This window comes from Thermobia domestica, chromosome 4 (assembly GCF_964235325.1).
Source record: "Thermobia domestica chromosome 4, izTheDome1.hap1.1, whole genome shotgun sequence".
Taxonomy (NCBI): domain Eukaryota; kingdom Metazoa; phylum Arthropoda; class Insecta; order Zygentoma; family Lepismatidae; genus Thermobia; species Thermobia domestica.
The window spans coordinates 62,476,441-62,497,554 of NC_137457.1; the positions used below are offsets into that span (position 1 = coordinate 62,476,441).

Below are 21,114 nucleotides of genomic sequence, written 5' to 3' on the forward strand. Positions count from 1 at the left end.
GTGGTAGAAACAGAACGGTTTTATTCCTCTCCTACAACGTTTGGTTTTGATGAGTTACGAGGTTTTGCACAATCTCCGTCTATATGTTTCTTTCTTCGTTGATTCTTGTCCACACCAAAGTAAATGATATCAAAGCCCATACTGTCCGGCTAAAAATTTAGAAATAATAATTAAAAAATCGCGTAATCAAAGTGATTATGTATGTTTAAAAGAATAAACTTACTTAAACAAATTATAGTTGGTTTGCATTTTTGGAACTATTTATTTTTCCAAGCCTCTTCATTGTCTTCGATCTTCTGTTATCCCAAATGCACATTCGCCAAAAATTATTAGTAATGTTCCAAATTCATTTTAAATTTATACAGGAAATATAATGTATACAATAGTAGATACCATTGGGATGTAGTAGGCATACTTGCGAAATTATATGATTCGTGTTATTGAAAGTAGATGACGTAAGGTCAGGATTATTCGAATTCCAGATTTTTTCTCATTTTCACTGGAGTACCTGTAGTCCAGTCAATAGGTACCGAAATGTGGGCGGTGATTGCATTAAGTGAGGTAGTTTTAAAAACTTTATAAAATTGTGTTAGGATGTTCTAAATAACATACTAAAGTTTGTAATCTCTTCAGTTTTCCTCAGGCGACGCCATCTTGATAAAATGGCGCCTGAAACAGAATCTTCCTAAAATAGTGTTATAAATTTATTTTTGAAATAACTCGGATCCCACACATTCTAGCGAAAAATATATCATTATTGAAAACAAAGAGCATAAAATTTGCTACAATGAACGTCGTACAATATTTCTCGTAGAATCAATAGTTTACATGAAATAGTTCTAGGAAATTGACATTTTTTTCTTTTTCCGTATCTACAATTTTTTTAAAGTTTATATGTCATTTATTTTTTTTTGTATCTGCGAGATTGTACTACTTTCCTTTGTGCATACCACTTAACTTTAATATTTGCCGCATTTTGCAATATTCCTGTGATAGCTTGTGGCAATAATCTTATTTCCACACAGCTACTAAAGAGAAACAGATACTGAAGAGAAGCTTTAAACGGAAGAAAATAAAAAGATGTGAAGAATGAAGGAAAGAATGGTTTGGATTTGAAAATTTATGCGATAAAGCGGAGCTACTGAAAAAAACGTTGAAGAAGGAAGAGATTAAAACTTATAGAAAAGAAGGAAAGAGGATAATATACTTACTGAGAGAAAAAGGAAAGACGAGAGAAAGGAAGGCAACATCAAAACAGGAAGGATGCTAGACTAAAAATAAAAAAAATGAAATGATTTTTTTCAATTGTACGTCACACAGTTACGCAGGCTAGGCTAAAGAAGACGGTAATCATGAGAAATAAATCGAGTTGTGGAATGTATAGTTGGAAGAAACGGGAGAACTCCGGGAAAACCTACTCATACGGCTCTTCTCCACAACAAAGTCCACTACGCGCAAGCTCGGGTCAAACGAGGGACCCCAAACACCAAAGGTGAACGCTCTATCACTGAGTTAAGACTACAAAGACGGAAGAACGCAATATATTAAATAAACGGGACATGAGATAATTTGGGAATGAATAAAAGGATTATAGATGGAAAAATTAATTTGATAAGGAAAAGAAAAATAGCCTAGTATATTAAGAAATATGGGAAGAGAAAATGTATGAGAGAAATAGAAAAAAATATTTTATTGTATTTACGGAAGAAAAAATGTCGGATTCCTAGGGGTGTTTCATCTAAATTATTGATTCTTCAAAAAATGTATAGGACCTTGTTGCGTTTAGTCGAATAATAAAAATTTTTGTTACAAAATATTGTTAATAAAATCTCGATTTTAAATGACAATAAGAGAAATAGCTCTAAATATTTTGCCAATTGTTCTGCAGTTATCTATCCCTGGAAATTCTCATACTTTCCGCTGCTTGACGCTGGTTGTGCCTGTATGCTCCTCTTGAGTGTGCAGGTAGCGAGCGGCGTATTGTTCCAAATAAATGAATTGGGTGTAGTTCGTTCTAAATTTGTTCCGACTTGATAGTATGGGGAAGTGAAATGAAATGTGTTAAGTTAGTGTAAAGAAGGACCGAGATTTATCCATAGTATGGTATAATGGAGGTTCTGGCCAAATCTAACCATTAAATTAGTATTATTTTTAACTGAAATTTTTGAGACAAAAAGCGAAAAAGGAAAGAAAAGAAAATGAGTGGTTTGTGCAAGTTTGTATGCTAGATTTAAGTCTCTTTAGAATAATATTATAATTATGTTTCATATTTCATATTATATTGTCTTGACAAGAAAAGAAATGAGAATTAATTTTGAATTAGTTCATAACTTTTGACTTAACAACTATTTAAGTGCTGTGGTTGCTGCTTGCTGACCTATTTGACGTAACCAGTTAATTTGAACTACTAAAAGAAGCGCAAAAACATATAAAGAAATTAATTGCTTTCAAAATAGAATTTTATCAGTTTAAGAACCCTTATTATTCTTTGGTCTAGGGATTTTATTCTCCTTTCGTTCTCTGTCAAACAAAACCTTGAAGAAAGAGCTGAAAACTACTTGTTACCTACTGTTGAGATGTATTTAACAGATTTAAGTTAAGTCAATACTATTTCAATTTCATATGTATTTCTTGTTATTGAATTTGTTCATATTATAATAAAGTTTGTTATCTGTTTTGGGAAATTGGTTGTTGTAATTGCCACTATAACTGGTAGCCTGCTATACTGCTTACAATCACACGAGATCACTGTTTCCGTTAATATTCTGTTTTATTTTTTGTGTGCGTGTATGATAGTTTTGGATGTATTTCTTTCATACCAAATAATTCAGGTTGCAAAGCAACGATTACTGAGAATTTCCGGAAGTATATAATTATATATGTGTGTTTATTCCGTAACAACCATATTTACAGCAAACTTTATGCTCTTTGTTTTGGTTAATAATATATTTTGAGCTAGAATGTAATTGAGCAGATTAAAAAAAAAAACTTTTTCACGCTATTTTAGGAGGATTCTGGTTTAGGCACCATTTTACCAAGATTGTGGTACCAGCGGAAATCTGACGAAGATACAAATTTAGTATGTTATTTAAATTAATGCAACACACAAGTTTATCAAGTTTTTAAAACTACCTCACTTAATGACACCAAAAACTAATTATTTAATGGACTACTGGTTTCAAATCGTTGTTCGTGCGAGAAAAGAAACATGCCTGGGATGACTTTGGTTTCCTAAGTCTTTGACCTACATTTTAAGTTTCTCTATACTGAATATAACATTTTTTGTTATATGGATTTCTCGTTTACAGAGAAGATTTACAAAATATTTTTTTCTGCTTAAACAACATTTGCAAAGTAATCATAAAATTTAATTTACATTACAGAAATGTAAATTACAAAATTCTTAAGAATAGAATTGAATGGATGTTTTGTTTCGTATTTTCAAAATATTTGTGTGTGAAGTGAGCTTGTTTGTAAATTTCCTTTGTAACAATATTGAATGGCTTACAGAAACCCATCATTTGCTTACTTGACACATATACTGGAAGTAGTTTCTTATATTATTGCCAGCGTTTTGTGATTTTGGTAATGGAATTTTTATATTTCTTTAGTGGAAAACTTGAATATTATTAAAAATAATTATAAGTTCCATTACGTCATCACTACAATTAGTTTATTTTTTATTATGTTTAGTAATTATACTCCACTGAAACTTTGTTCCACATCAAGACAATTTGATTAACATGCTTTACTGAATTTAGGTATTAGTCTTTTAAGTTTTGCCTAGGTTAACTTTATTCTTATGATTTTATCCATATATTCTTTAAGCTTTACCATTATCCACAAGTCATCTCACCATTGTTTCCCTCCTCAAAAATTAGTATGAAAATGCTAATATACTTTAGAGCACCAAAGATTGGAAATCCTAAAATGTAAGTATGTCATACTGTAAAATATGTGCTAAGATGTATTGAAAGATATTTACTAACGTGATCAGTTCACATATAATTGTGTCAGAAGGCCCAAGTGAAGAAACACCATTTTTGCAAGAACTTGTGGTTAAATATAACTTCCATTCCAGCGGTGGAAGGTTGCCAAGCGCTCTCGTGTATTCGTCAGGAAAGAAGGATATTTTTTCAAACTCATTTTCCGTAGACGTAGACAGTCTTGAGTTTTTGTTGTTTTGATTTTTTTGCACGTTAGAAGGAATTGTTTCGATTTTTTGTTAAAAAAATAACTGCTCTGAAGGAAACTATTTCAGCCTATAATTTTCGTAGTATTCATTAAGTGATTATTCCAATAGTTGGCAATAATGCATGGATCACTAGTAAGATTGCCACTTGATTCAATGTCAATGTTTTCTTCAATTACTCGTTCTTTAGTATTAGTTTCATCTTTCATTATCCTTCGTAATTTGGCGGTCCTATTTTCAGATTTTATTATGTGTGTTGAGTAACATCGTGTTTTTGCCAATTTTAAGATATTGCTATATCTTTTTATAGCTTATATAGTACCCTGTCATGTTACTTGGTAACTGTACTCTCCTATATGATAAATTTGAAGATCTTAAGTTCTTAATAGAAACTTTTATTGTTGTAGCTATCCAAGATTTGTTATATGTTATTGGAATTAAGCGAAGTTCTCTAGGAAATGCCTCATTGAAGTAACGAGTGTATGCGTCATGGATAATGTTACAAGTTTCTTTTAAAGATTTTTTGGCGTACATTTCCTCCCAGCTTTCATGACTTAGTATAAAATTGAAATGGGATATACTCGTTTCATTAAAGATGTTTGTGTATACGGATTTGACTTTCGAGTGTTTTTTAATTACCTCCTTTACAATGAAAATATTTTAATGAAATAATTGAGCTTCATGATCCGAGAAACCACTCTTTATGACTGTAACTGTGCTGTTTATATATATGTTTGTTATAAAGTAATTGATCGAGTACGCTACGACTACGATAAGTTATTCTTGTAGGTACATTGACCATTCGTGCTAAATTATACACATTTAAGAATAATTTGAGTTGATAATCGATATCAGTTACAAGGAAGTTAACATTCAGATCACCTACTATAACAGGATATTTATTACACTGACCAAAATAGTCCATTATTAATTCAAGGTCTTCAAAAAATGTTAAGATCGCTGTACAAAGAAAAAATAAAATGATCCATCGATGCTGGAATGAGAAAAGATAAAAATAAAACGGAGTTGAATGCCATTGACTCTGAAAGTCAGTTATATTTCAATTGACGTAACTCTCAACGAGTGCTCATATTAGCTTGTAGCTTAACCACTGGACTTCTAATCGAAATATGTCAGTTCGATTACAACTTCGTTCATTCTTTTCAGTTTTTAATGACAATCCTTAGTGCATAGATATTTCTTTTAAATAATTATATTTCAAGAAAATACTTGTATATGTGTATATATTCAACGAATCAATCGAAGAAATAAGTTTGTTTTAATAATAACATTTTAAATGGGGCGCGTAGACTGAACGTCGGTATATTATATATGAATGTTAAATACTAATTAAGCAAAACTTGTAATGGCAATACAACTCGTTTCATGTAGCTTCCAAGCTATAAAGGAAGCTGAACCAACTAAGATCCAAACTGTATAACTAACGACGATTTATTAGCTTTTCTATTAAATGTTTGTGTTTAGAGTACAAATTGGAACTATTTAGCTTTTTCATTAAAAATAACCTGCACTATATCCTTGTAAATTCGTAACTATAATGACAATTCCGCACATTCTTGTACCATTTAGAATAAGACTGATACTGTCATATAACGATAAAGTGATAACCTTCCTTATGGTTTTATCAAAAACGAGAACACATTTTCAAATACCTCATTCAACATTTTCAAATAATTTCAATACGTAGTGGGTATGACGTAGTTACTACCATCCGCCTATTAATATATAGGAACTAACATCAAAATGAGATGACGACCCTCTTGAAACAAGGTCGAATAGAAAGGAATATACAATTAACCGAGGAACGTACCGGAATTCTTACCAGATTCGCTGATCTTGTATTACGATTAGTTTATATAGAAACATGGTATTCATAAATAGTTATCGTTCATTTTATCATAATGTATTACAATCTTTACTTAACATAACAAAGAGCATACAGCCTTTATAGAAGACTATGGTTTCTTTCCTCAAACCAGTTAAATATATATTTATTTAACTTACACTATACTACATTCTATAGAGCTTCTTCTGGACAAGAACTATCTAGGTCGGAAGTCAAAGAAAGAATATTTAACCATGCATAACTTGTGCAATTGATTAAAATTCAGAACTAAATTGAACGTCGACCTCAAAGATCAAATATTAAACGAGATGTGAAGGACGGAACATATTAAAATTCAGTTTATATATTTGGTGTAGAGGTCTAAAGTGAAGTATTTGACTGTGGCAATTTCCTATACGGTACAACACTTTAAAATCTGTTTTCACATTTGACAATGTATCATCGACTACTATATAACACAAAAGTTGTGACCTCGATGTCAAAGGTAAAATATGAAACTATTTGTCGCCCATAAACAGTACTGCATATTAAAATTCTCTATCCAACATCTAACCTTGTATAACTCGAAATTGTTACCATATATTAAATTATATTTTCTAACTTAGCAATGCTATATTGACTACTATATACACCGAAAGTTGTGAACCTCGAGGTAAAAGATTAAATATTTACTTGTTGCAACATGTTAAAATTTTGTTTGCTGTTTCATTGTAAGGACAGCAAAGATTTGATATGAAAAAGCTGAGATCTCAAGTCAACTATTATGGGCATGATAAATTTGTCAAACCCTATTTAACATACCAGGAATTTCTTCTTTAAAGTTTATATGTCAGTCTATATTTATCTCTTTTTCATCCTCTTTCAAGACTCTTTTTATCCCATGTTCGTGAAGTAGATCTATGTAGAAGCAAGTAGTTCAACGGTTAAATTTAAAAATTTCTGTCCTTCATTTCTTTCTTAATTTTCTTCCTTTTACTTACAAACTTGATGTTTTAGATATTTATGTACCTTGAACGATTACAACCATTAACATTACCACTAACTCTACTAGTTCCAAGTTCCTTTGATATTTACACATTTAGCTTCGGTACAGCAACTTCGAACTTCGAACTAGTTCGTACATTTTTATCCTACCAGACGAAATAATATATCACTCAAATAAACGAAGAGAGGTCATTTCAAAATGTTCACAAATTTTCAATTTGTACAAAAAAAATCATATTAAACATTTTAAATTTTTAACCACTTGAATTGCCTGTATTGCGACAGTTTCAAATTTGAAATTTAATTATCTCATAATTCTGTACTTTTTTCTACTCCGAAGACAATTTGAAAGTTTAACAATTTGAATTTTTGAAGAAACGAAGGATGATCATCTAAAATTTGAATTGCCTATTTTCTTGCGCTGCAAAATTTTCAATTTTGTATTTTAACTAACAGAAATCTCTACAATTGTCGGATATGTCTGTAGCAACCAGGACAAATGTACTATTCGAATAAGCGAGGAAGAGTCATTACAAAATTTGCGGACCAATTTTCTATTCCAAATTCTCAAATCAAAATTTAACTAGCTCAAAATCGTGTACCAGTCTCATATATTTTTATAAAAAAAAATGAAAAGAAAATGAACCATTTAAATAAGCGAAGGAGAGCAATATTAAACTTTGTAGTTTCATTTAGTTTAGTGCGATCTTTTCAAATTCAAACTTTAAGTAACTAACTGAGTACCTTGTTACTGAATATTTATGTTCTATGATTTTCTAATTACACACATTTAATAATCTATTTAAAGTGTATCCACAATGGTGTCTATAGAATGTAATTTAGACAGAGTAAGTCTATCTTGTAAGGTTTAAAGATCAGATTTATATATATTATAATGGATGTATAATTTCTGCTATGATAAAGTGGAGCGAATAATTAATGCCCCGTTAGTGCAATTGTGCTACATAGGGGTCGATATAAGGCTTACGGTTTTCTTGTCTAATTTGTGCTATGCTGAATAGATATTATCGAAAAAGATTGTAATAAAATAAAGCATCTCCTATGCTAAATAAGCGTTAAAAAGTGTGCTTTTTCCTTTCTTAACAGAGTAAGCATTTAACATAATTTGCACTGTCATTTAGGAGTTGAAAATGTGTTGTAGTCGTTCATAAAAACTTAACCACAAATCTATAGTTATAGTGTAAACTCTGCTATGGTAAAAATTGGTTCAAGAAATGTTTTAGTAATTTCTATTATTTTAATAGGGTTATTGAAGACAGTTTTCTTAACCTTTACAAATTCCTTGCCTTTAAATAGTGGTTCAAAACGTGCTCGTGCTCTTGCCTAAGTTTATGTTGGTAACATGGGTTTGAAATATGCTCGTGCTTTAGCGAAACATTTGTGAAGATATTGTTGTACCATTTCATAATATGAGGTAGGAAAATGCGCTTAATTCCTTTTACTGTTCTTATGCTCAATTTTTGCTTGTAAACGGTTGAAAGGTGCTCATAATATTTTATCAAATTCTTATATAATTTTTGTTATGCTAAAATAATAGTTAGGTTTATGTGTTCATATTATCTGACTATTATTTCTGCTGTGTAAATTGTTTGAAAATGTGCTTAGGGGATAAAAACGAGCCTTAATCCTTTGTCAGCATATCAGAAAGGGGCCGCACAAGGGCCCGTTTTAGCATACGTTATGATGGGTAAATTCCCAGGAATATATTTTTCGGGAATATTCACGGGAAGATTTCCCAAAATTGGAATTTTCCGGGAGTTTATGTACAGTCACGTCCACGATCATTGTCGCATGTCTATAAATATGTTGTTATAGAAATATAATTTGATAACGAATTCGAACGGTATTTCTTATAATGTTAGTATGTGTATGTGAAAATTTTATGTAAAAAGAGTAGTAAATAAGAACAATAAAATGAAAATAAAACGTTCTTGTCCATTAGCAACATTTTGTTTTACTCATTCTAATTTTCGTATTTATACTTCTTTTCCTATGAAATTTACCACAAATATACATTTTCTGTTTATACACATACTATCAGTATTAAAAGTAATCTGCAAAATCTTTATCGAATTATATTGTAACAAGAAGATTGTTACAGATATGCGCCAATCATTTTGGACATGAGTGTACAATCCCAAAGAAAATAGCATTCTATTACTATATTATGCTTTCAAAGTTAAATTCGTTTTCATATCACAATATTACTGTTGTCCCCAAAGGAGTCTTCAAAATGTATATTCTGAACGGTGTTGTGTTATTTTATTAATACTTTATTATATTTAGAGAGTACGCTTAAATGTATATTTACTTACAATATGTTCTATTGAAGTAAATATGTGTGAAAAATGGTATAGTTAGTACACATATTTATAACCAGTAAACAGTATAAATTTATATGTAAGTGGATTTTCTAAACTTGACGCTACTACTGATATGATAAACATTAAATTTCAAAATGCTATAAACAAATTACATTGGGTAACTGCCAGAAGACACGTGTCTCACTAAAAATCAACATTTGCAAATACATATTTATATTCACAATATTTCCAAGACTGATATATCTTCATAATTTTGCACACACACTGCCACACACAACCTTTAATTCTCCCTATTTCTCAAAAGTTTATGGTGTAATTCACATGTAACGGAAATCTGAGTTTTTTTCCAGAAATTCGAGTCAGAAACAAGAGACACACCAACGTTTATTTCAAACAGTGGTTCGGGTGTATTAATAGTACCTATTTCATCTCTATTTCTACATAATTTCAACATTACTTTGAAAAGTAGTTCCTTTTCAACATTTGTAAGTTAGCACTTCGCTACTTTTTAGTACAAATGGAAATACAACTTAGAAGATCATATTATTGGTTATATAAACTACAGGCTACGAATTTAGTCTCTGAACCTCCAAATTATTTATTTAAAACCTACAAGTAAATCATAATAAATAAAAATAAAGCAATTAGTCACATGGATATTATAATTTGGAAGATAAAGTGAAGAAAGCGAACTAAATTCCTACCCGGGAATTTATATGCCAGGGGAAATAGCCGAGAATATTCCCGCAGCCCATAACTAGGCATACCTGGTCGATACTTGCGGGCGAACAGGTCTCGACTCCGACATCCAAACCCCCACACTCAGAAAATGTCAAAACGCAAATACAAATGGTCATAACCCGCACACAAATGGACAAATCTTCCTAATCCACTAACGATCATAACTTCCGCAGCAAAAACCCCCTCACAGGTAAGCTGTCATAACCCTCAACGGTCTTAACTCCCACACAAATGGACAAAACTCCCACACATAATAACCGTCACAATCACCTCATAAATGGACCAAACTCTCACATAATCGGACAAATCCCCAACAATTTAAAATGATACTAGTAGCATTTCCTTTGTTTCACACGTTGAAAATATTAAAACGGATTCGAAAAAAATGCTTATGATCTAAAGTGGACAAGGTGATAGGTGAACAAGTCCCTTGGACTTTAGATCTTAAGTGTTGTCTGGACATGCTTTTATTATCTTCAGAGTACAAAACTCGCAACCAGGATCATTTCAAAGTGTGGGATATTTGTCTGATTGTGTGGGACTTTCAGTCATTTGTGTGGCGGTTGTGACAATTTGTCGTGTGGGAGTTTTCTCCATTTCTGTGGGCTAATGCGGTCCTGTTACCAGTGGAGTTCAATCTGTATTTAAACGACATCACAACTGATAACAATTACCTTTACTATGATAGAAATTTATGAATCCATATTACATTGGTCCATTTCGATATTTTACGGTCACAAATCCACACCACAGAGTGCAAAGTATAGCTTATATGGTTGTAACACCACTGATTTACGCGACCTCTAAAACAATGAATACCCCTCTAGTATCGAAAGTTTTGCATCGCTTTTATATGTTGCTCCCTCCTGCTACCCATTGGTGTGCTAGGAAAGTTACCCAAGCAGCACTCCTTTCCAAATAGCACTGCTTACCAAATCCAATGTTTACGATTTATGGTTGAAACAACTTAAATCATAGCAAAGGTAAGTAGGACCACACACACACACACACACACATACAGCCTGTTCCATAATTCGTGTAATTTTCTACAGCACTGGGAAAAGAACAAGTTTCCACACTAATAATATAAAATTTGGCACTCTTATTGACAAATATCTGAATTTTTCGATTTTCTTAAGGTAATAGGAGAAAATTGCTGTTTAGCCCCCCTTTAGGGGTGTAGACACAAAAGCTCATTTTCCTTATGGAAGACTCAATTTTAAATTTTGGAAGCAGTTTTCTCAAATAGTTATTCGTAAAGATTTTGCGGCAAATGAGTTGTATTTGTTACAAAATGCAAAATTACTCATTCACAAAGCTAGTAAAGCTGTCTTAAACATTATTTTCGGAAGGCCCTCCTTCGGTGATGTTTTACCAAATTCCCAAAATTTATTTTCGGAGTGCAAGTAAACTTCAGATTAATCACGAATGTCACATAATTAACGTCCGAATGCTCCTTACATGAAAAAGTGACATAAAGCGGCTACAGCCACTCTATGAAAAATAAGAAAATCAAAAAAATGTCCTTAGTAGGGACATACGAGAAGAATGTATTTTTTTTTATTCTTTATTGATAAATTTGGCGTCATTGTAGCAAAGGAGTATGCGTTTCTGAAATCTGGAAAGCTATTTTGATAACGCAGCGCCTTAGGGGGCATAGCGGGCGAAGCAATAGATAATGGATCTTTATAAAAGTTCACAATTTTGTTCCCGAAATAGCAGTGAGCGTCAGATTTTTCACAAATGTCACAGAAGTAATATTCTAATGCTCCTTGCATGGCCAATGTCTTATGTAGGGCTATAGTCCCCTTTGAAAATAAAACACGACAATAAATATTCTTAGTAGGGACATACGAGAATAAGGTATTTTTTGTCAATTAATGTGAAATGTGGCGTCGAAGAAGCAAAAGAGTATGTGTTTTTCATATGTGGAATATTATTTCGTTAATGTACTGGTTTAGGGGGGCACAGGGGGTGAAGCAAAGTAATTGAATCTTTATAAAAAATTCAAATTTTATTTTGGAAAATCCAACGTGTGTCAGATTATTCACAAACGTCATAAAATTAATATTCTAATGCTCCTCGCATGTGCAAGTGACTGATATTGTTCTACAGCCACCCTTCCAAAAATCACATAACTTACGGTAAATATCCTTAACAGGGACATACGGAAGGAGGTAAATATGCTTTACAATTAATGTGCAATTTGCTTTACAATTAAGAATGTTTTGATTTTTAAAAAAATCGAATCTAGTGTAAATGAATATCGTCTGTCAGTGTAACAGATTGAGGATATAACTTTGTTGTTTGGCATCACTGGAATACAAATTGTGTATGTGTGTGTGTGTGTGTGTGTGTTAATCTCCGCTTCGTTCTCTTCGTCGTTGAAGAGAACGTGTAAAACGAATGGACTTCTTATGTTATTTATGTGCTACTTCTGCATTTCTGCATGCTGTCACAGCTTTTATAGATTTGCAGTTCAAATATATGTTCATTGTACATCTCTCTAGGTTTGTGAAATTTACCATAGGTTGCTGCATGTTTTCAAGCGGCTGATGCTACTGTGTTCAACTGGAATCGTAACTGGGAGTTGGAACTACAATTTTTCTGCGCACTCGTGTAATTTCTACTAAACTGAAAGTGCGCATTCGTCACCAAGTGCTCCGTAAACCATGCGTCACTGTGTGTGAGAGAGAGCCGAAATGCAATCTTTAAATTTTCCGTCCCACAAATACGCCGGATAAGCTGAAAAAGACATTCGAAGAGAGAGCGAACCACTGAGATACCGCAGTTTTACTCTAAGGCCTAGATAAAAGCAAATCTATATTCATATTTAATATGTCCGAAAACAGAGTGTGGTATTCGTAATCAGCATGTCCGAAAAACTCTATATGCCGGGTTTCATTCCAATCGTTTAAATTGTCATTTAAAGGGGGCATCTCATATAAACTATAATACCCAGGAAAAAACATATATGCTATTCGTACTCAGCATGCACGAAAACCACTACAAGCCGAGTATTACCGAAATCGACTAAAATTGTCTTCAAACGGACGCTCCCCACATGTGCTATAAAACCTACGTAAAAATAAATGTGATATTCGTAAGCAACATGCACGAAAGCCTCTATATGATCAGTTCCATTACAATCGCTTAAAATTGTCATCAAATGTGAAGAACTAGATAAATAAGTGACAGTCGGAATCAAAATGTTCGAAAATCTCTATATATGAAGTTTCCTCCAAATCGGTTGAAATTGTCATAAAAAGGCGTATTTCACATATACTACTTGGCTGAAGTAAAAATAAATATGATATTTGTAACCAGCATGTTGGAAAACTCATACATACCGAGTTTCATCCAAATCGGTTAAAATTGTTACAAAAGGGCGTACCCGACATACTTCACTATACGCCATGGTCATAGAAAAAGCAAAAACACCGCCGTCAAAGTCATACTCGTGCTGCTCCTGTGTGTTATCGAAAGCGGAACTGGAACAGTAGTCGGAATCGGAACTGTAATGTTTCTGTGCATGATTGTTATTCCCACTAAATTGGAACTGTAATGTTATTGTGCATGCGCTACCAAGTGCTCCGTTAACAATGTGATTGTTTGCGAGTGTGCGTGTTTGTGTTTGTGTATTCCAGCAATTCTATCCTTGTTGCTTTAACACCTTCCAGTTGTGACCGAAAAAATTGTTGGGGCATTTTCCGGTGCCTACAATTTTCAAGGATATATGGGATTCGTGCCGGTCCCCTGAGCCTCCTCGCCGAAATTCAGGAAGGTCCCAATAATTATAGGAAAAATCTAAGAATTTGTGTAAAACGTGTGTATGCTCAGCCGAATTAGCTGCCTCCTGATGGTCTCTCACTCTAACTAGGAAATGATGTGTAAATACGACGTATACCGCATCTATTGGCACTGCCCTGCTTACGGGATGGAGAAACGTAAGGTGAGTGGAGAGAGGAGGTGAGTCGTGCGGGCGAGTAAACAAAAAAGTAAATTTTCACAGTGCTTGTTGGTACCGATACAAGCTTGAAATTTTCGTTTGCGCAGTCGCGTCGACTCCCAGTAGCAAGCCTGTCATATGACATAGTTAAAGAGCAGAAGGTGGGTTGAAATCGGGGAAAGCATTGGTCACAATTGTAGAGACTTATATGCATATAATTACAACCCGTAGTTCCAGAAACGATGGGAACAGAAAAAAAGATTGTTATAAATGAATGGAAGAGAGGCTAGCGTAAAACATATACCCAACGCATGATCCTGTCGGGACACAATTATTGTTTCTATATACACACGTAGATCGACTTTCTCTTGCTCCAGATACGAAGGTCTGGGACCAGTGTCTGAAGTGAAGGTAAATTCATTTGAAGAAGAGCAAAAATAAATATATCCTTAGAAGTACACTAGAATAGTCTAAGGTTGAAGACTTACGAGCACATTTGCAAATCACAGATTCATACATAACTACATACGATATGATCCAACTTTCGCACTACTTTATTTCTATCATTTGTCTAACAGAACTCTTAAGTTTAAAAATAATAATGAAGTAAATATTTATTCTAACTTTTAACAAATAATATCTTACAACCGTAGTTTACTAATATGTCGTATACAAATTTATTAAATTAATTCTAACATACGGAGTAGGAAACACGTAAGATGTATGGGTTGGCAAAATATAGGCAGCGGCCGCAGGATTTGACTGTTGGTCGGGGTGATAGGGCTAACTACGTATTGTCTGAGTCTCAGTAGATTAGTAGTGCACCTCTGTCGACCAAGCAGTCATAAACTAAAAAAAGTTAACTCTAATATCCAAAGAGGCCAAATTATTAAAGCTCGAATATATGGTGTTAGCGTGGTGAAAGTGGTAAGTGTGCTGAGTGTGTAGCGAATAACAACATTTAGATGACGGTCATAGCGATATAATCCTACAAAATTTACGGGAAACCTCATCCTAGAAGAGGAACAGTTTTCAAAAAGAAATCCTCGGTAAGCTGTGCGATATTTCAGTTTATCGATTGATAGATATTTTATGGTATGGAAAACTTTTAAGATCGATTTTCAATATTTTTTTAATATTTCGGTATTTTTCAGCGTTACTATATTACGATTCCTCGATGCTTTTAATGCTTTAATATGTCCATGTTTTGCACTATTTCGATATTTTCTACTTATCCTCCTCAATCCCAGGTAATTATCTACAATCGTACAAATTTGTAATTTGTGTATTAATTTCGTAGAAAAAGCAAATTTGAATATTTTTAAATTGGAGTGCTATAAAACATACATATGACGTTTTGTGAGAAGACAGTACCTAAGTATATTTATTTTTATAACCCGAAGCTGCATAATCGAAAAAATAAAGAAAAACTGTGAATTTCAGTGCATTTGGTTTCTAGTGCACTTTGTATATTAGTATTCCTCAACTATCAAAATACGAGCACAATATCTTGATGATGTCCACCAAAGGCAACTCGTAAGGTAAATTTCGACAGTAAAAAATAAAGTGGTATTACTTCAAACAATCAGCCCTTAAAATTTTCTCGTGTTCTGACTGTTGAGAACAAAAATAAGAACAGTAAGTATCATTTCTTCTCCCACTGTGATGCGACAAAACTTTTAAGTTTTACGGACATGACTTCCCTCCCGAGCCGAGTCTGGTGTTTAAATGGTAATTTTTATTATTATTATATACCTTCTTTCTTCTTCTGCATTTCATATCTGTTTAACTTTGCAGGCAAATCATCTGGACAGTTTCTATTTTCTTTATAAACAAAAACATCTTTCCCTTAGCTCACTTGAAACTTTTTGATATCGAACACCCAACCTTACACCATCTTTGGTAGGTTTTGTCTTCAGCCTTCTCTCTTTGCATATTTGCAACACATTCACGTAAGAATTCTCGGTTGGTTCAAGGCTTAGCATCCTATACAGTACAGATACTACAGGAAACGAGAAAAATAACTTAAAGCGTTATCCTAACCACATGAGCTCCCACCAGAAATCTAACACGGGTTTCACACACAACATTCGTTTTCAGTTGTTGTGTGTGTTCTATTTGTATTAACGGTAAGTTTGGATATATTATAATTAGCTTTCTGTACTTTTTTCGTTACACACACCGTAGGAACAGTGACGATATCAGATTTACTTTATCGGCATAGGGTGTGGGTGTGTGAATAGGCAGATACATATTTTTGGAAAACCAGTTATATTTTCGTGAACCGAAAAACTGCTCTATGATAATACAGCATGCCTGCAGGGGGCTTATCACGAGGACGAAAGGCGGACGATCTGATAGGAAGGCTCCTTTTCCCTGGTCTCTTCTAGTGTGGTCACTGCGTAGCATTCATAAGCGTCTTCGATTTTTGTTCCAAAAATGTACGAAATTAATATATAGAAAATAAAATACGACAGAGGACTAAATTCTGTACAAGCGTACGAAGCATAGGAACTGGAATAACAATAGACTCTAATAATAATAATATGTCAAAAAATAATCTTTTTACGATTTGGAAATTTTCCATCATATCTTTGACCTTATTTGGCACTGTGGCGCCGAGGTACGCCGGTTGCAGATCACTCGTCTAGTATACTGGGTGCAGCAAAAACCAGAAATTTGTAATGATAAATAAACAATAATAGAAAAGAAAGTTGTTCGAAATAGAAGGTTTTCAATCTTAAATCTTGAATTTATTCCAATCGCACCAGCCGTTTCCGCTCCACACTGTAAGGTGTCCAGTGTTAAACTTTGATAGTGTTTTTCTGTTCAATCTGAAGGATATACGAGTATACCGTATATATCGTATATAGTACTCATTGTCAAAGGTGATTCAAGATAGATTGCCGACGACGTCACCACAAAACAGGTCAGGTCTTGGAAAAACATTAGTAAGGCGAGGATTGTAACACACTGTCATGGATGCTCGATAACTCTGTTTATGTTCAGTATAAATTCGAAATCCCAAAATATATATCTTGGCTATGTCACTGATTTAGATACAATGAAAACAACCAGTAGGATTTTATTGATTATAAATCTCACGACCACGGCTGAAAATTAAAACATGATAGCTTAATATGATGCTTGATTTAATGGTAAATGCTAATGAACTAAACCTTAAGAGAACAACAGAAACGGTCATGAAAATGATAAATTTATCGTCTTGTTTAACTAATAAGGATAGAATACTGCTTTGATAAACGAGGAGTAGGAAGAAGATATATTTTGATATTTATAAAAGGTACGGGCCACTGTACAAGACCTTGTCTCTCCAATTTCCTAAACTGTTAGGCCACAGTTAATATTGAAACCTGAATTTGGGAAATAGGAATATAATTTGTCTTGGAAAACTTTATTGATGTATATCGAAAAATCACGTTTCCGATATGTAGGTTTCATGAAAGATGTAAATCCGTTGAGTCCCTATTTTTTTTCAAGATCGCCATAGTTTCTATTCGTTTTCGGCGATCTTCTGTTCAAGATCGCCGATATTTTTACATGCGAATCAAAAACTGACAAAGAAAAGTAATGAAATGGACGTAGAGAGAAATGGAAAAGAGGAGGATTTGCAAAGAACTGGGAGATATCTAGGTATAACCAATAATTATAGTGATGAAGACGTCGTAATGCAGAACCTAGAAGTATAATAGGTAAATTGCTTAGAAAACGGGATGCTCATTAAAAGGGAAACTTCATATTAAAAACGGAAAATTAAAGTTTTCATGTAGAAGAGATTTTTTTAAGAAAAGTAGTTAATTTAGGTCTTTTATAACGATAAATGTCCTAACATTATAACCACGACGATTTACGGCAGGATGGCTTTTATAATGACATTTCATTAGCACTACGGTTCCATTCGCAAATCATTTTTAGTTTTCTAATATATGAATATTACCATTAGCTTACGATGCTCGTTGATCGATTGATTGGAATTCAATCTCCCTTTTTAGCACGTAGCAGAGATGCAGGAGAGAATCAGCCAATTATGTGATCCGTCCAAGTCGAATTGAGTCGGCAATGTATGTGAGGAAATAATAGCGTCACAATGAATCATTCGACGATCGAGGAGCAGCAAGTTATTATCCGATTTCTGACTGGGGAAAGAGTTTAATCGGTCGATATTCATTGCCGGATGGTGACTGTATAAGGTAGAGGCTGTGCATTCAAGAAGTCACACAGAAAATGAAGTTTTTCTGCTTGTCCACACGTCTGGCAGGTCACACGAAGTGTACTGAATAAGTTGAAGTGGGAGCAGCTTGAGCATCCGTCCTACAGTTTGGACATAGCTCACTGCGACTTCCATCTGTTTGGCCCGCTAAAATGACACCTCAAAGGCAAGCGCTTGAACTCGGACGAGAACTGAAAGGAGGAGTGGAAGACTGGCCGCTATCACACCCACTGGATTTCTGGGAACAGGGAATCCTTCGGCTCATAATACAGTGGGATAGTTGTGCCCAGGCGTCTGGTAATTACTTTTGAATTAAGACTTCGATTATACCCACAGTGCCATCTTTTACCTTTCATTTTGCAAACCCCTCAGATATCAGACTTAAATATAAAAAAAATCAATACATTCTTTGTATCGAGTTTAGTTAGTGAGAACGATGAGAAGCAAAACTTGGCTGCCATAATTGTTCTCTGTTGATGAAAACTGCTTCTTAAGTGTTATATAATGATCCTACTTTTTTAAATCCCCATTTTTAAATCGATAAATTTGTGTTCTTCTATCGCAAGCATGCATACTATTAAGTAACCCACATTGTTAATAATATTATCAAGCAAGCAGGTGGTAGCAACGATCCTCCAGACCCCTGGAGGTGCGGCAAACCTCTAAACTGTTATTCGGTGTTATTCCAATGACGAGAAAACTTATTTAGGAAGGGACCAAATTAAAAAAAAAATAAAAAAAAACACCTTGGCGTGCCAATATTCAAAGAAAAAGAAAAAATATGTGACCTATATATTTTCTTAAAGAAGCTTCTTGTAATTCGAAGTTCTATGATTGAAAGACTATAAAGTTCAAGTGGTAAGTGAAATTTGTACAGCATTTCTACAAAGTTTCTCGCAATATTGATTAAAGTAGGTTTCACGGATTGTCAGAAGTGAAGTTAAATTCTATAGATCAGAACTCATATTGCGGACCTGATAGAATACTTCAGCCGGTGGTATCTAGCCCGTGGGCCGTAGTTTTCCCATCAATGTTCTAGTCTACAGATGGACAAGACAAAACCGGTACCGTCACCACTGTGCCAAGTTGCTGCATAATTAATATCAGCGCCAGACCTTAGTGATGTACTGTAAACTTTTGTTTACTTTTGTAAGGTGTTAACATGTCTGCACTCCTATTGTTTGCGGTCATGGGTCATAGAATGTTTTCTTTCTTTAAGTGCAGTGACCATAACGGCTAGCGAATCTTGGACTCTAAACCAATCACAGAATGGCTTGCTTTACCACAGATACATCGAATGATTCGTGGAGCCTTGTTTCGAACGCACGCTTGAGGAATGGTAAAAAACCAAAGTTTCACCAACAATATTGCCAAACTTTGGAGACGTGCTGAACGATTTAGTTTCGCAAAAACACATACTAAATAAATCTAAAGATACTGTATCCTCATGAGATATTTTCCATACAGCGCGGGAGATGATAGAGGCACAATTAAACTCATGGGAGTTGCCAACCGACCCCTCACGTTCTAAGGGGTTAACAATCGGTATATTTAGGTGAACTAGGCAATGTAGGCAGTGTTGAATATATTACGAGGAGTGCTCGATAATTCCTGATGTAAAAGAACGTCCACTTTCCCACATAGCCCCCTTTCACTCTAGTGCACTTCCGTCAAAAATGTTCTAGATCAGTTGTTCTCAAAGTCGGGTCCACGGACCCCTGGGTGTATTTATAAGATTAAAAAACAGTAGCTGTGGGCGGTACGAGTAGAAAAAGTTAGCTATTAATAATTTCTAGTGCTCAAGGATTTTATTGATTTTTCAGGTGAAAAACTCTTTGCCGAAATGCATAAAACACTTGTGGAATACTTGAGAACATTAGCTGCAAACTTTCGAAAATACGTCCCTGCCCAACAACCTGGTAATAGTTGGATTGAAAATCATTCCACTAACGTAGAAATCCATGACATAGGTTCTACAAGGTATGAATCTCTAACACAGAACGAGAACAGCTATTGGTGCTATCGTACGATACACCACGAAAAAGCGTTTTCAAGGAAAATGAGCTTTGTAGCTTTTGGTTCTGTATGCGTTGTGAGAATGAAGAGTTGTCTAAAAAATTATTGCTGCATTTGATGCCTTTCCCTACAATTTACTTATCTGAGCTCAGCTTTTCTGCCCTTTGTCGTATTAAAACATTAAAGCGAAATCGCCTTAAGGTGGAATCGGACCTAATATTGATGGTGATAGAACTGATTCCAAAACTTTCAATGCAGTTATGGAAAAATACAAAGACTTTCATTACTCACATTAGTGACCCCACATTTAAGAACATTGCTTATCAAGTGGATTTCATTTTTTAAAAAGCAACTCTTGAAAGTTACTGTATTTTCTATTGAAATTTCGTTCATTAGGAAGCAATAATTTATCTTATTGCATTATACACTTATTGCATTTGTATTGAATAAATTACTTATTGCATTATTTTTATTGGACGTTTTCTTGTCAGTGATAATTTTAATTAGTATATTTTTTAATACCATGTGATTCTTCAGATAGCATTACAAGTGGGTCCGCACACCAAATTTCCGAATGAACAGGAAGTACGCGTTTTCGGAACGTTTGAGAACCACTGTACCAGTTTTTCGAAAAATCCTTGACGGCTATGCTTGAAGCCATTCTTCGACAACCTGCATAACATGTTCATCGTTGACGAATTCTGTTCCTCGCGGGTGCTACGTAATCTTCCCAAACAGGTGAAAGTCACCTGGGGCACGATCTTTAGGGTGGGTAGGCTGCTCAAGTAT

At 34.0% G+C, this 21,114-nt stretch overlaps 1 long non-coding RNA gene across 2 annotated transcripts in view; it reads left to right on the top strand.

Moving 5' to 3' along the window:
• The first annotated feature begins 3,475 nt into the window (after positions 1 to 3,475).
• Positions 3,476 to 21,114, top strand: part of LOC145683315 (uncharacterized) — a 547,679-nt gene continuing 530,040 nt past the window's right edge. Inside the window, exon 1 of one of the 2 annotated variants that reach the window (XR_014131031.1) lies at positions 3,476 to 3,585. This is a non-coding gene — a long non-coding RNA (uncharacterized LOC145683315). The remainder of the gene's footprint in view (positions 3,586 to 21,114) is intronic. The other variant, XR_014131027.1, reaches the window with a different exon arrangement.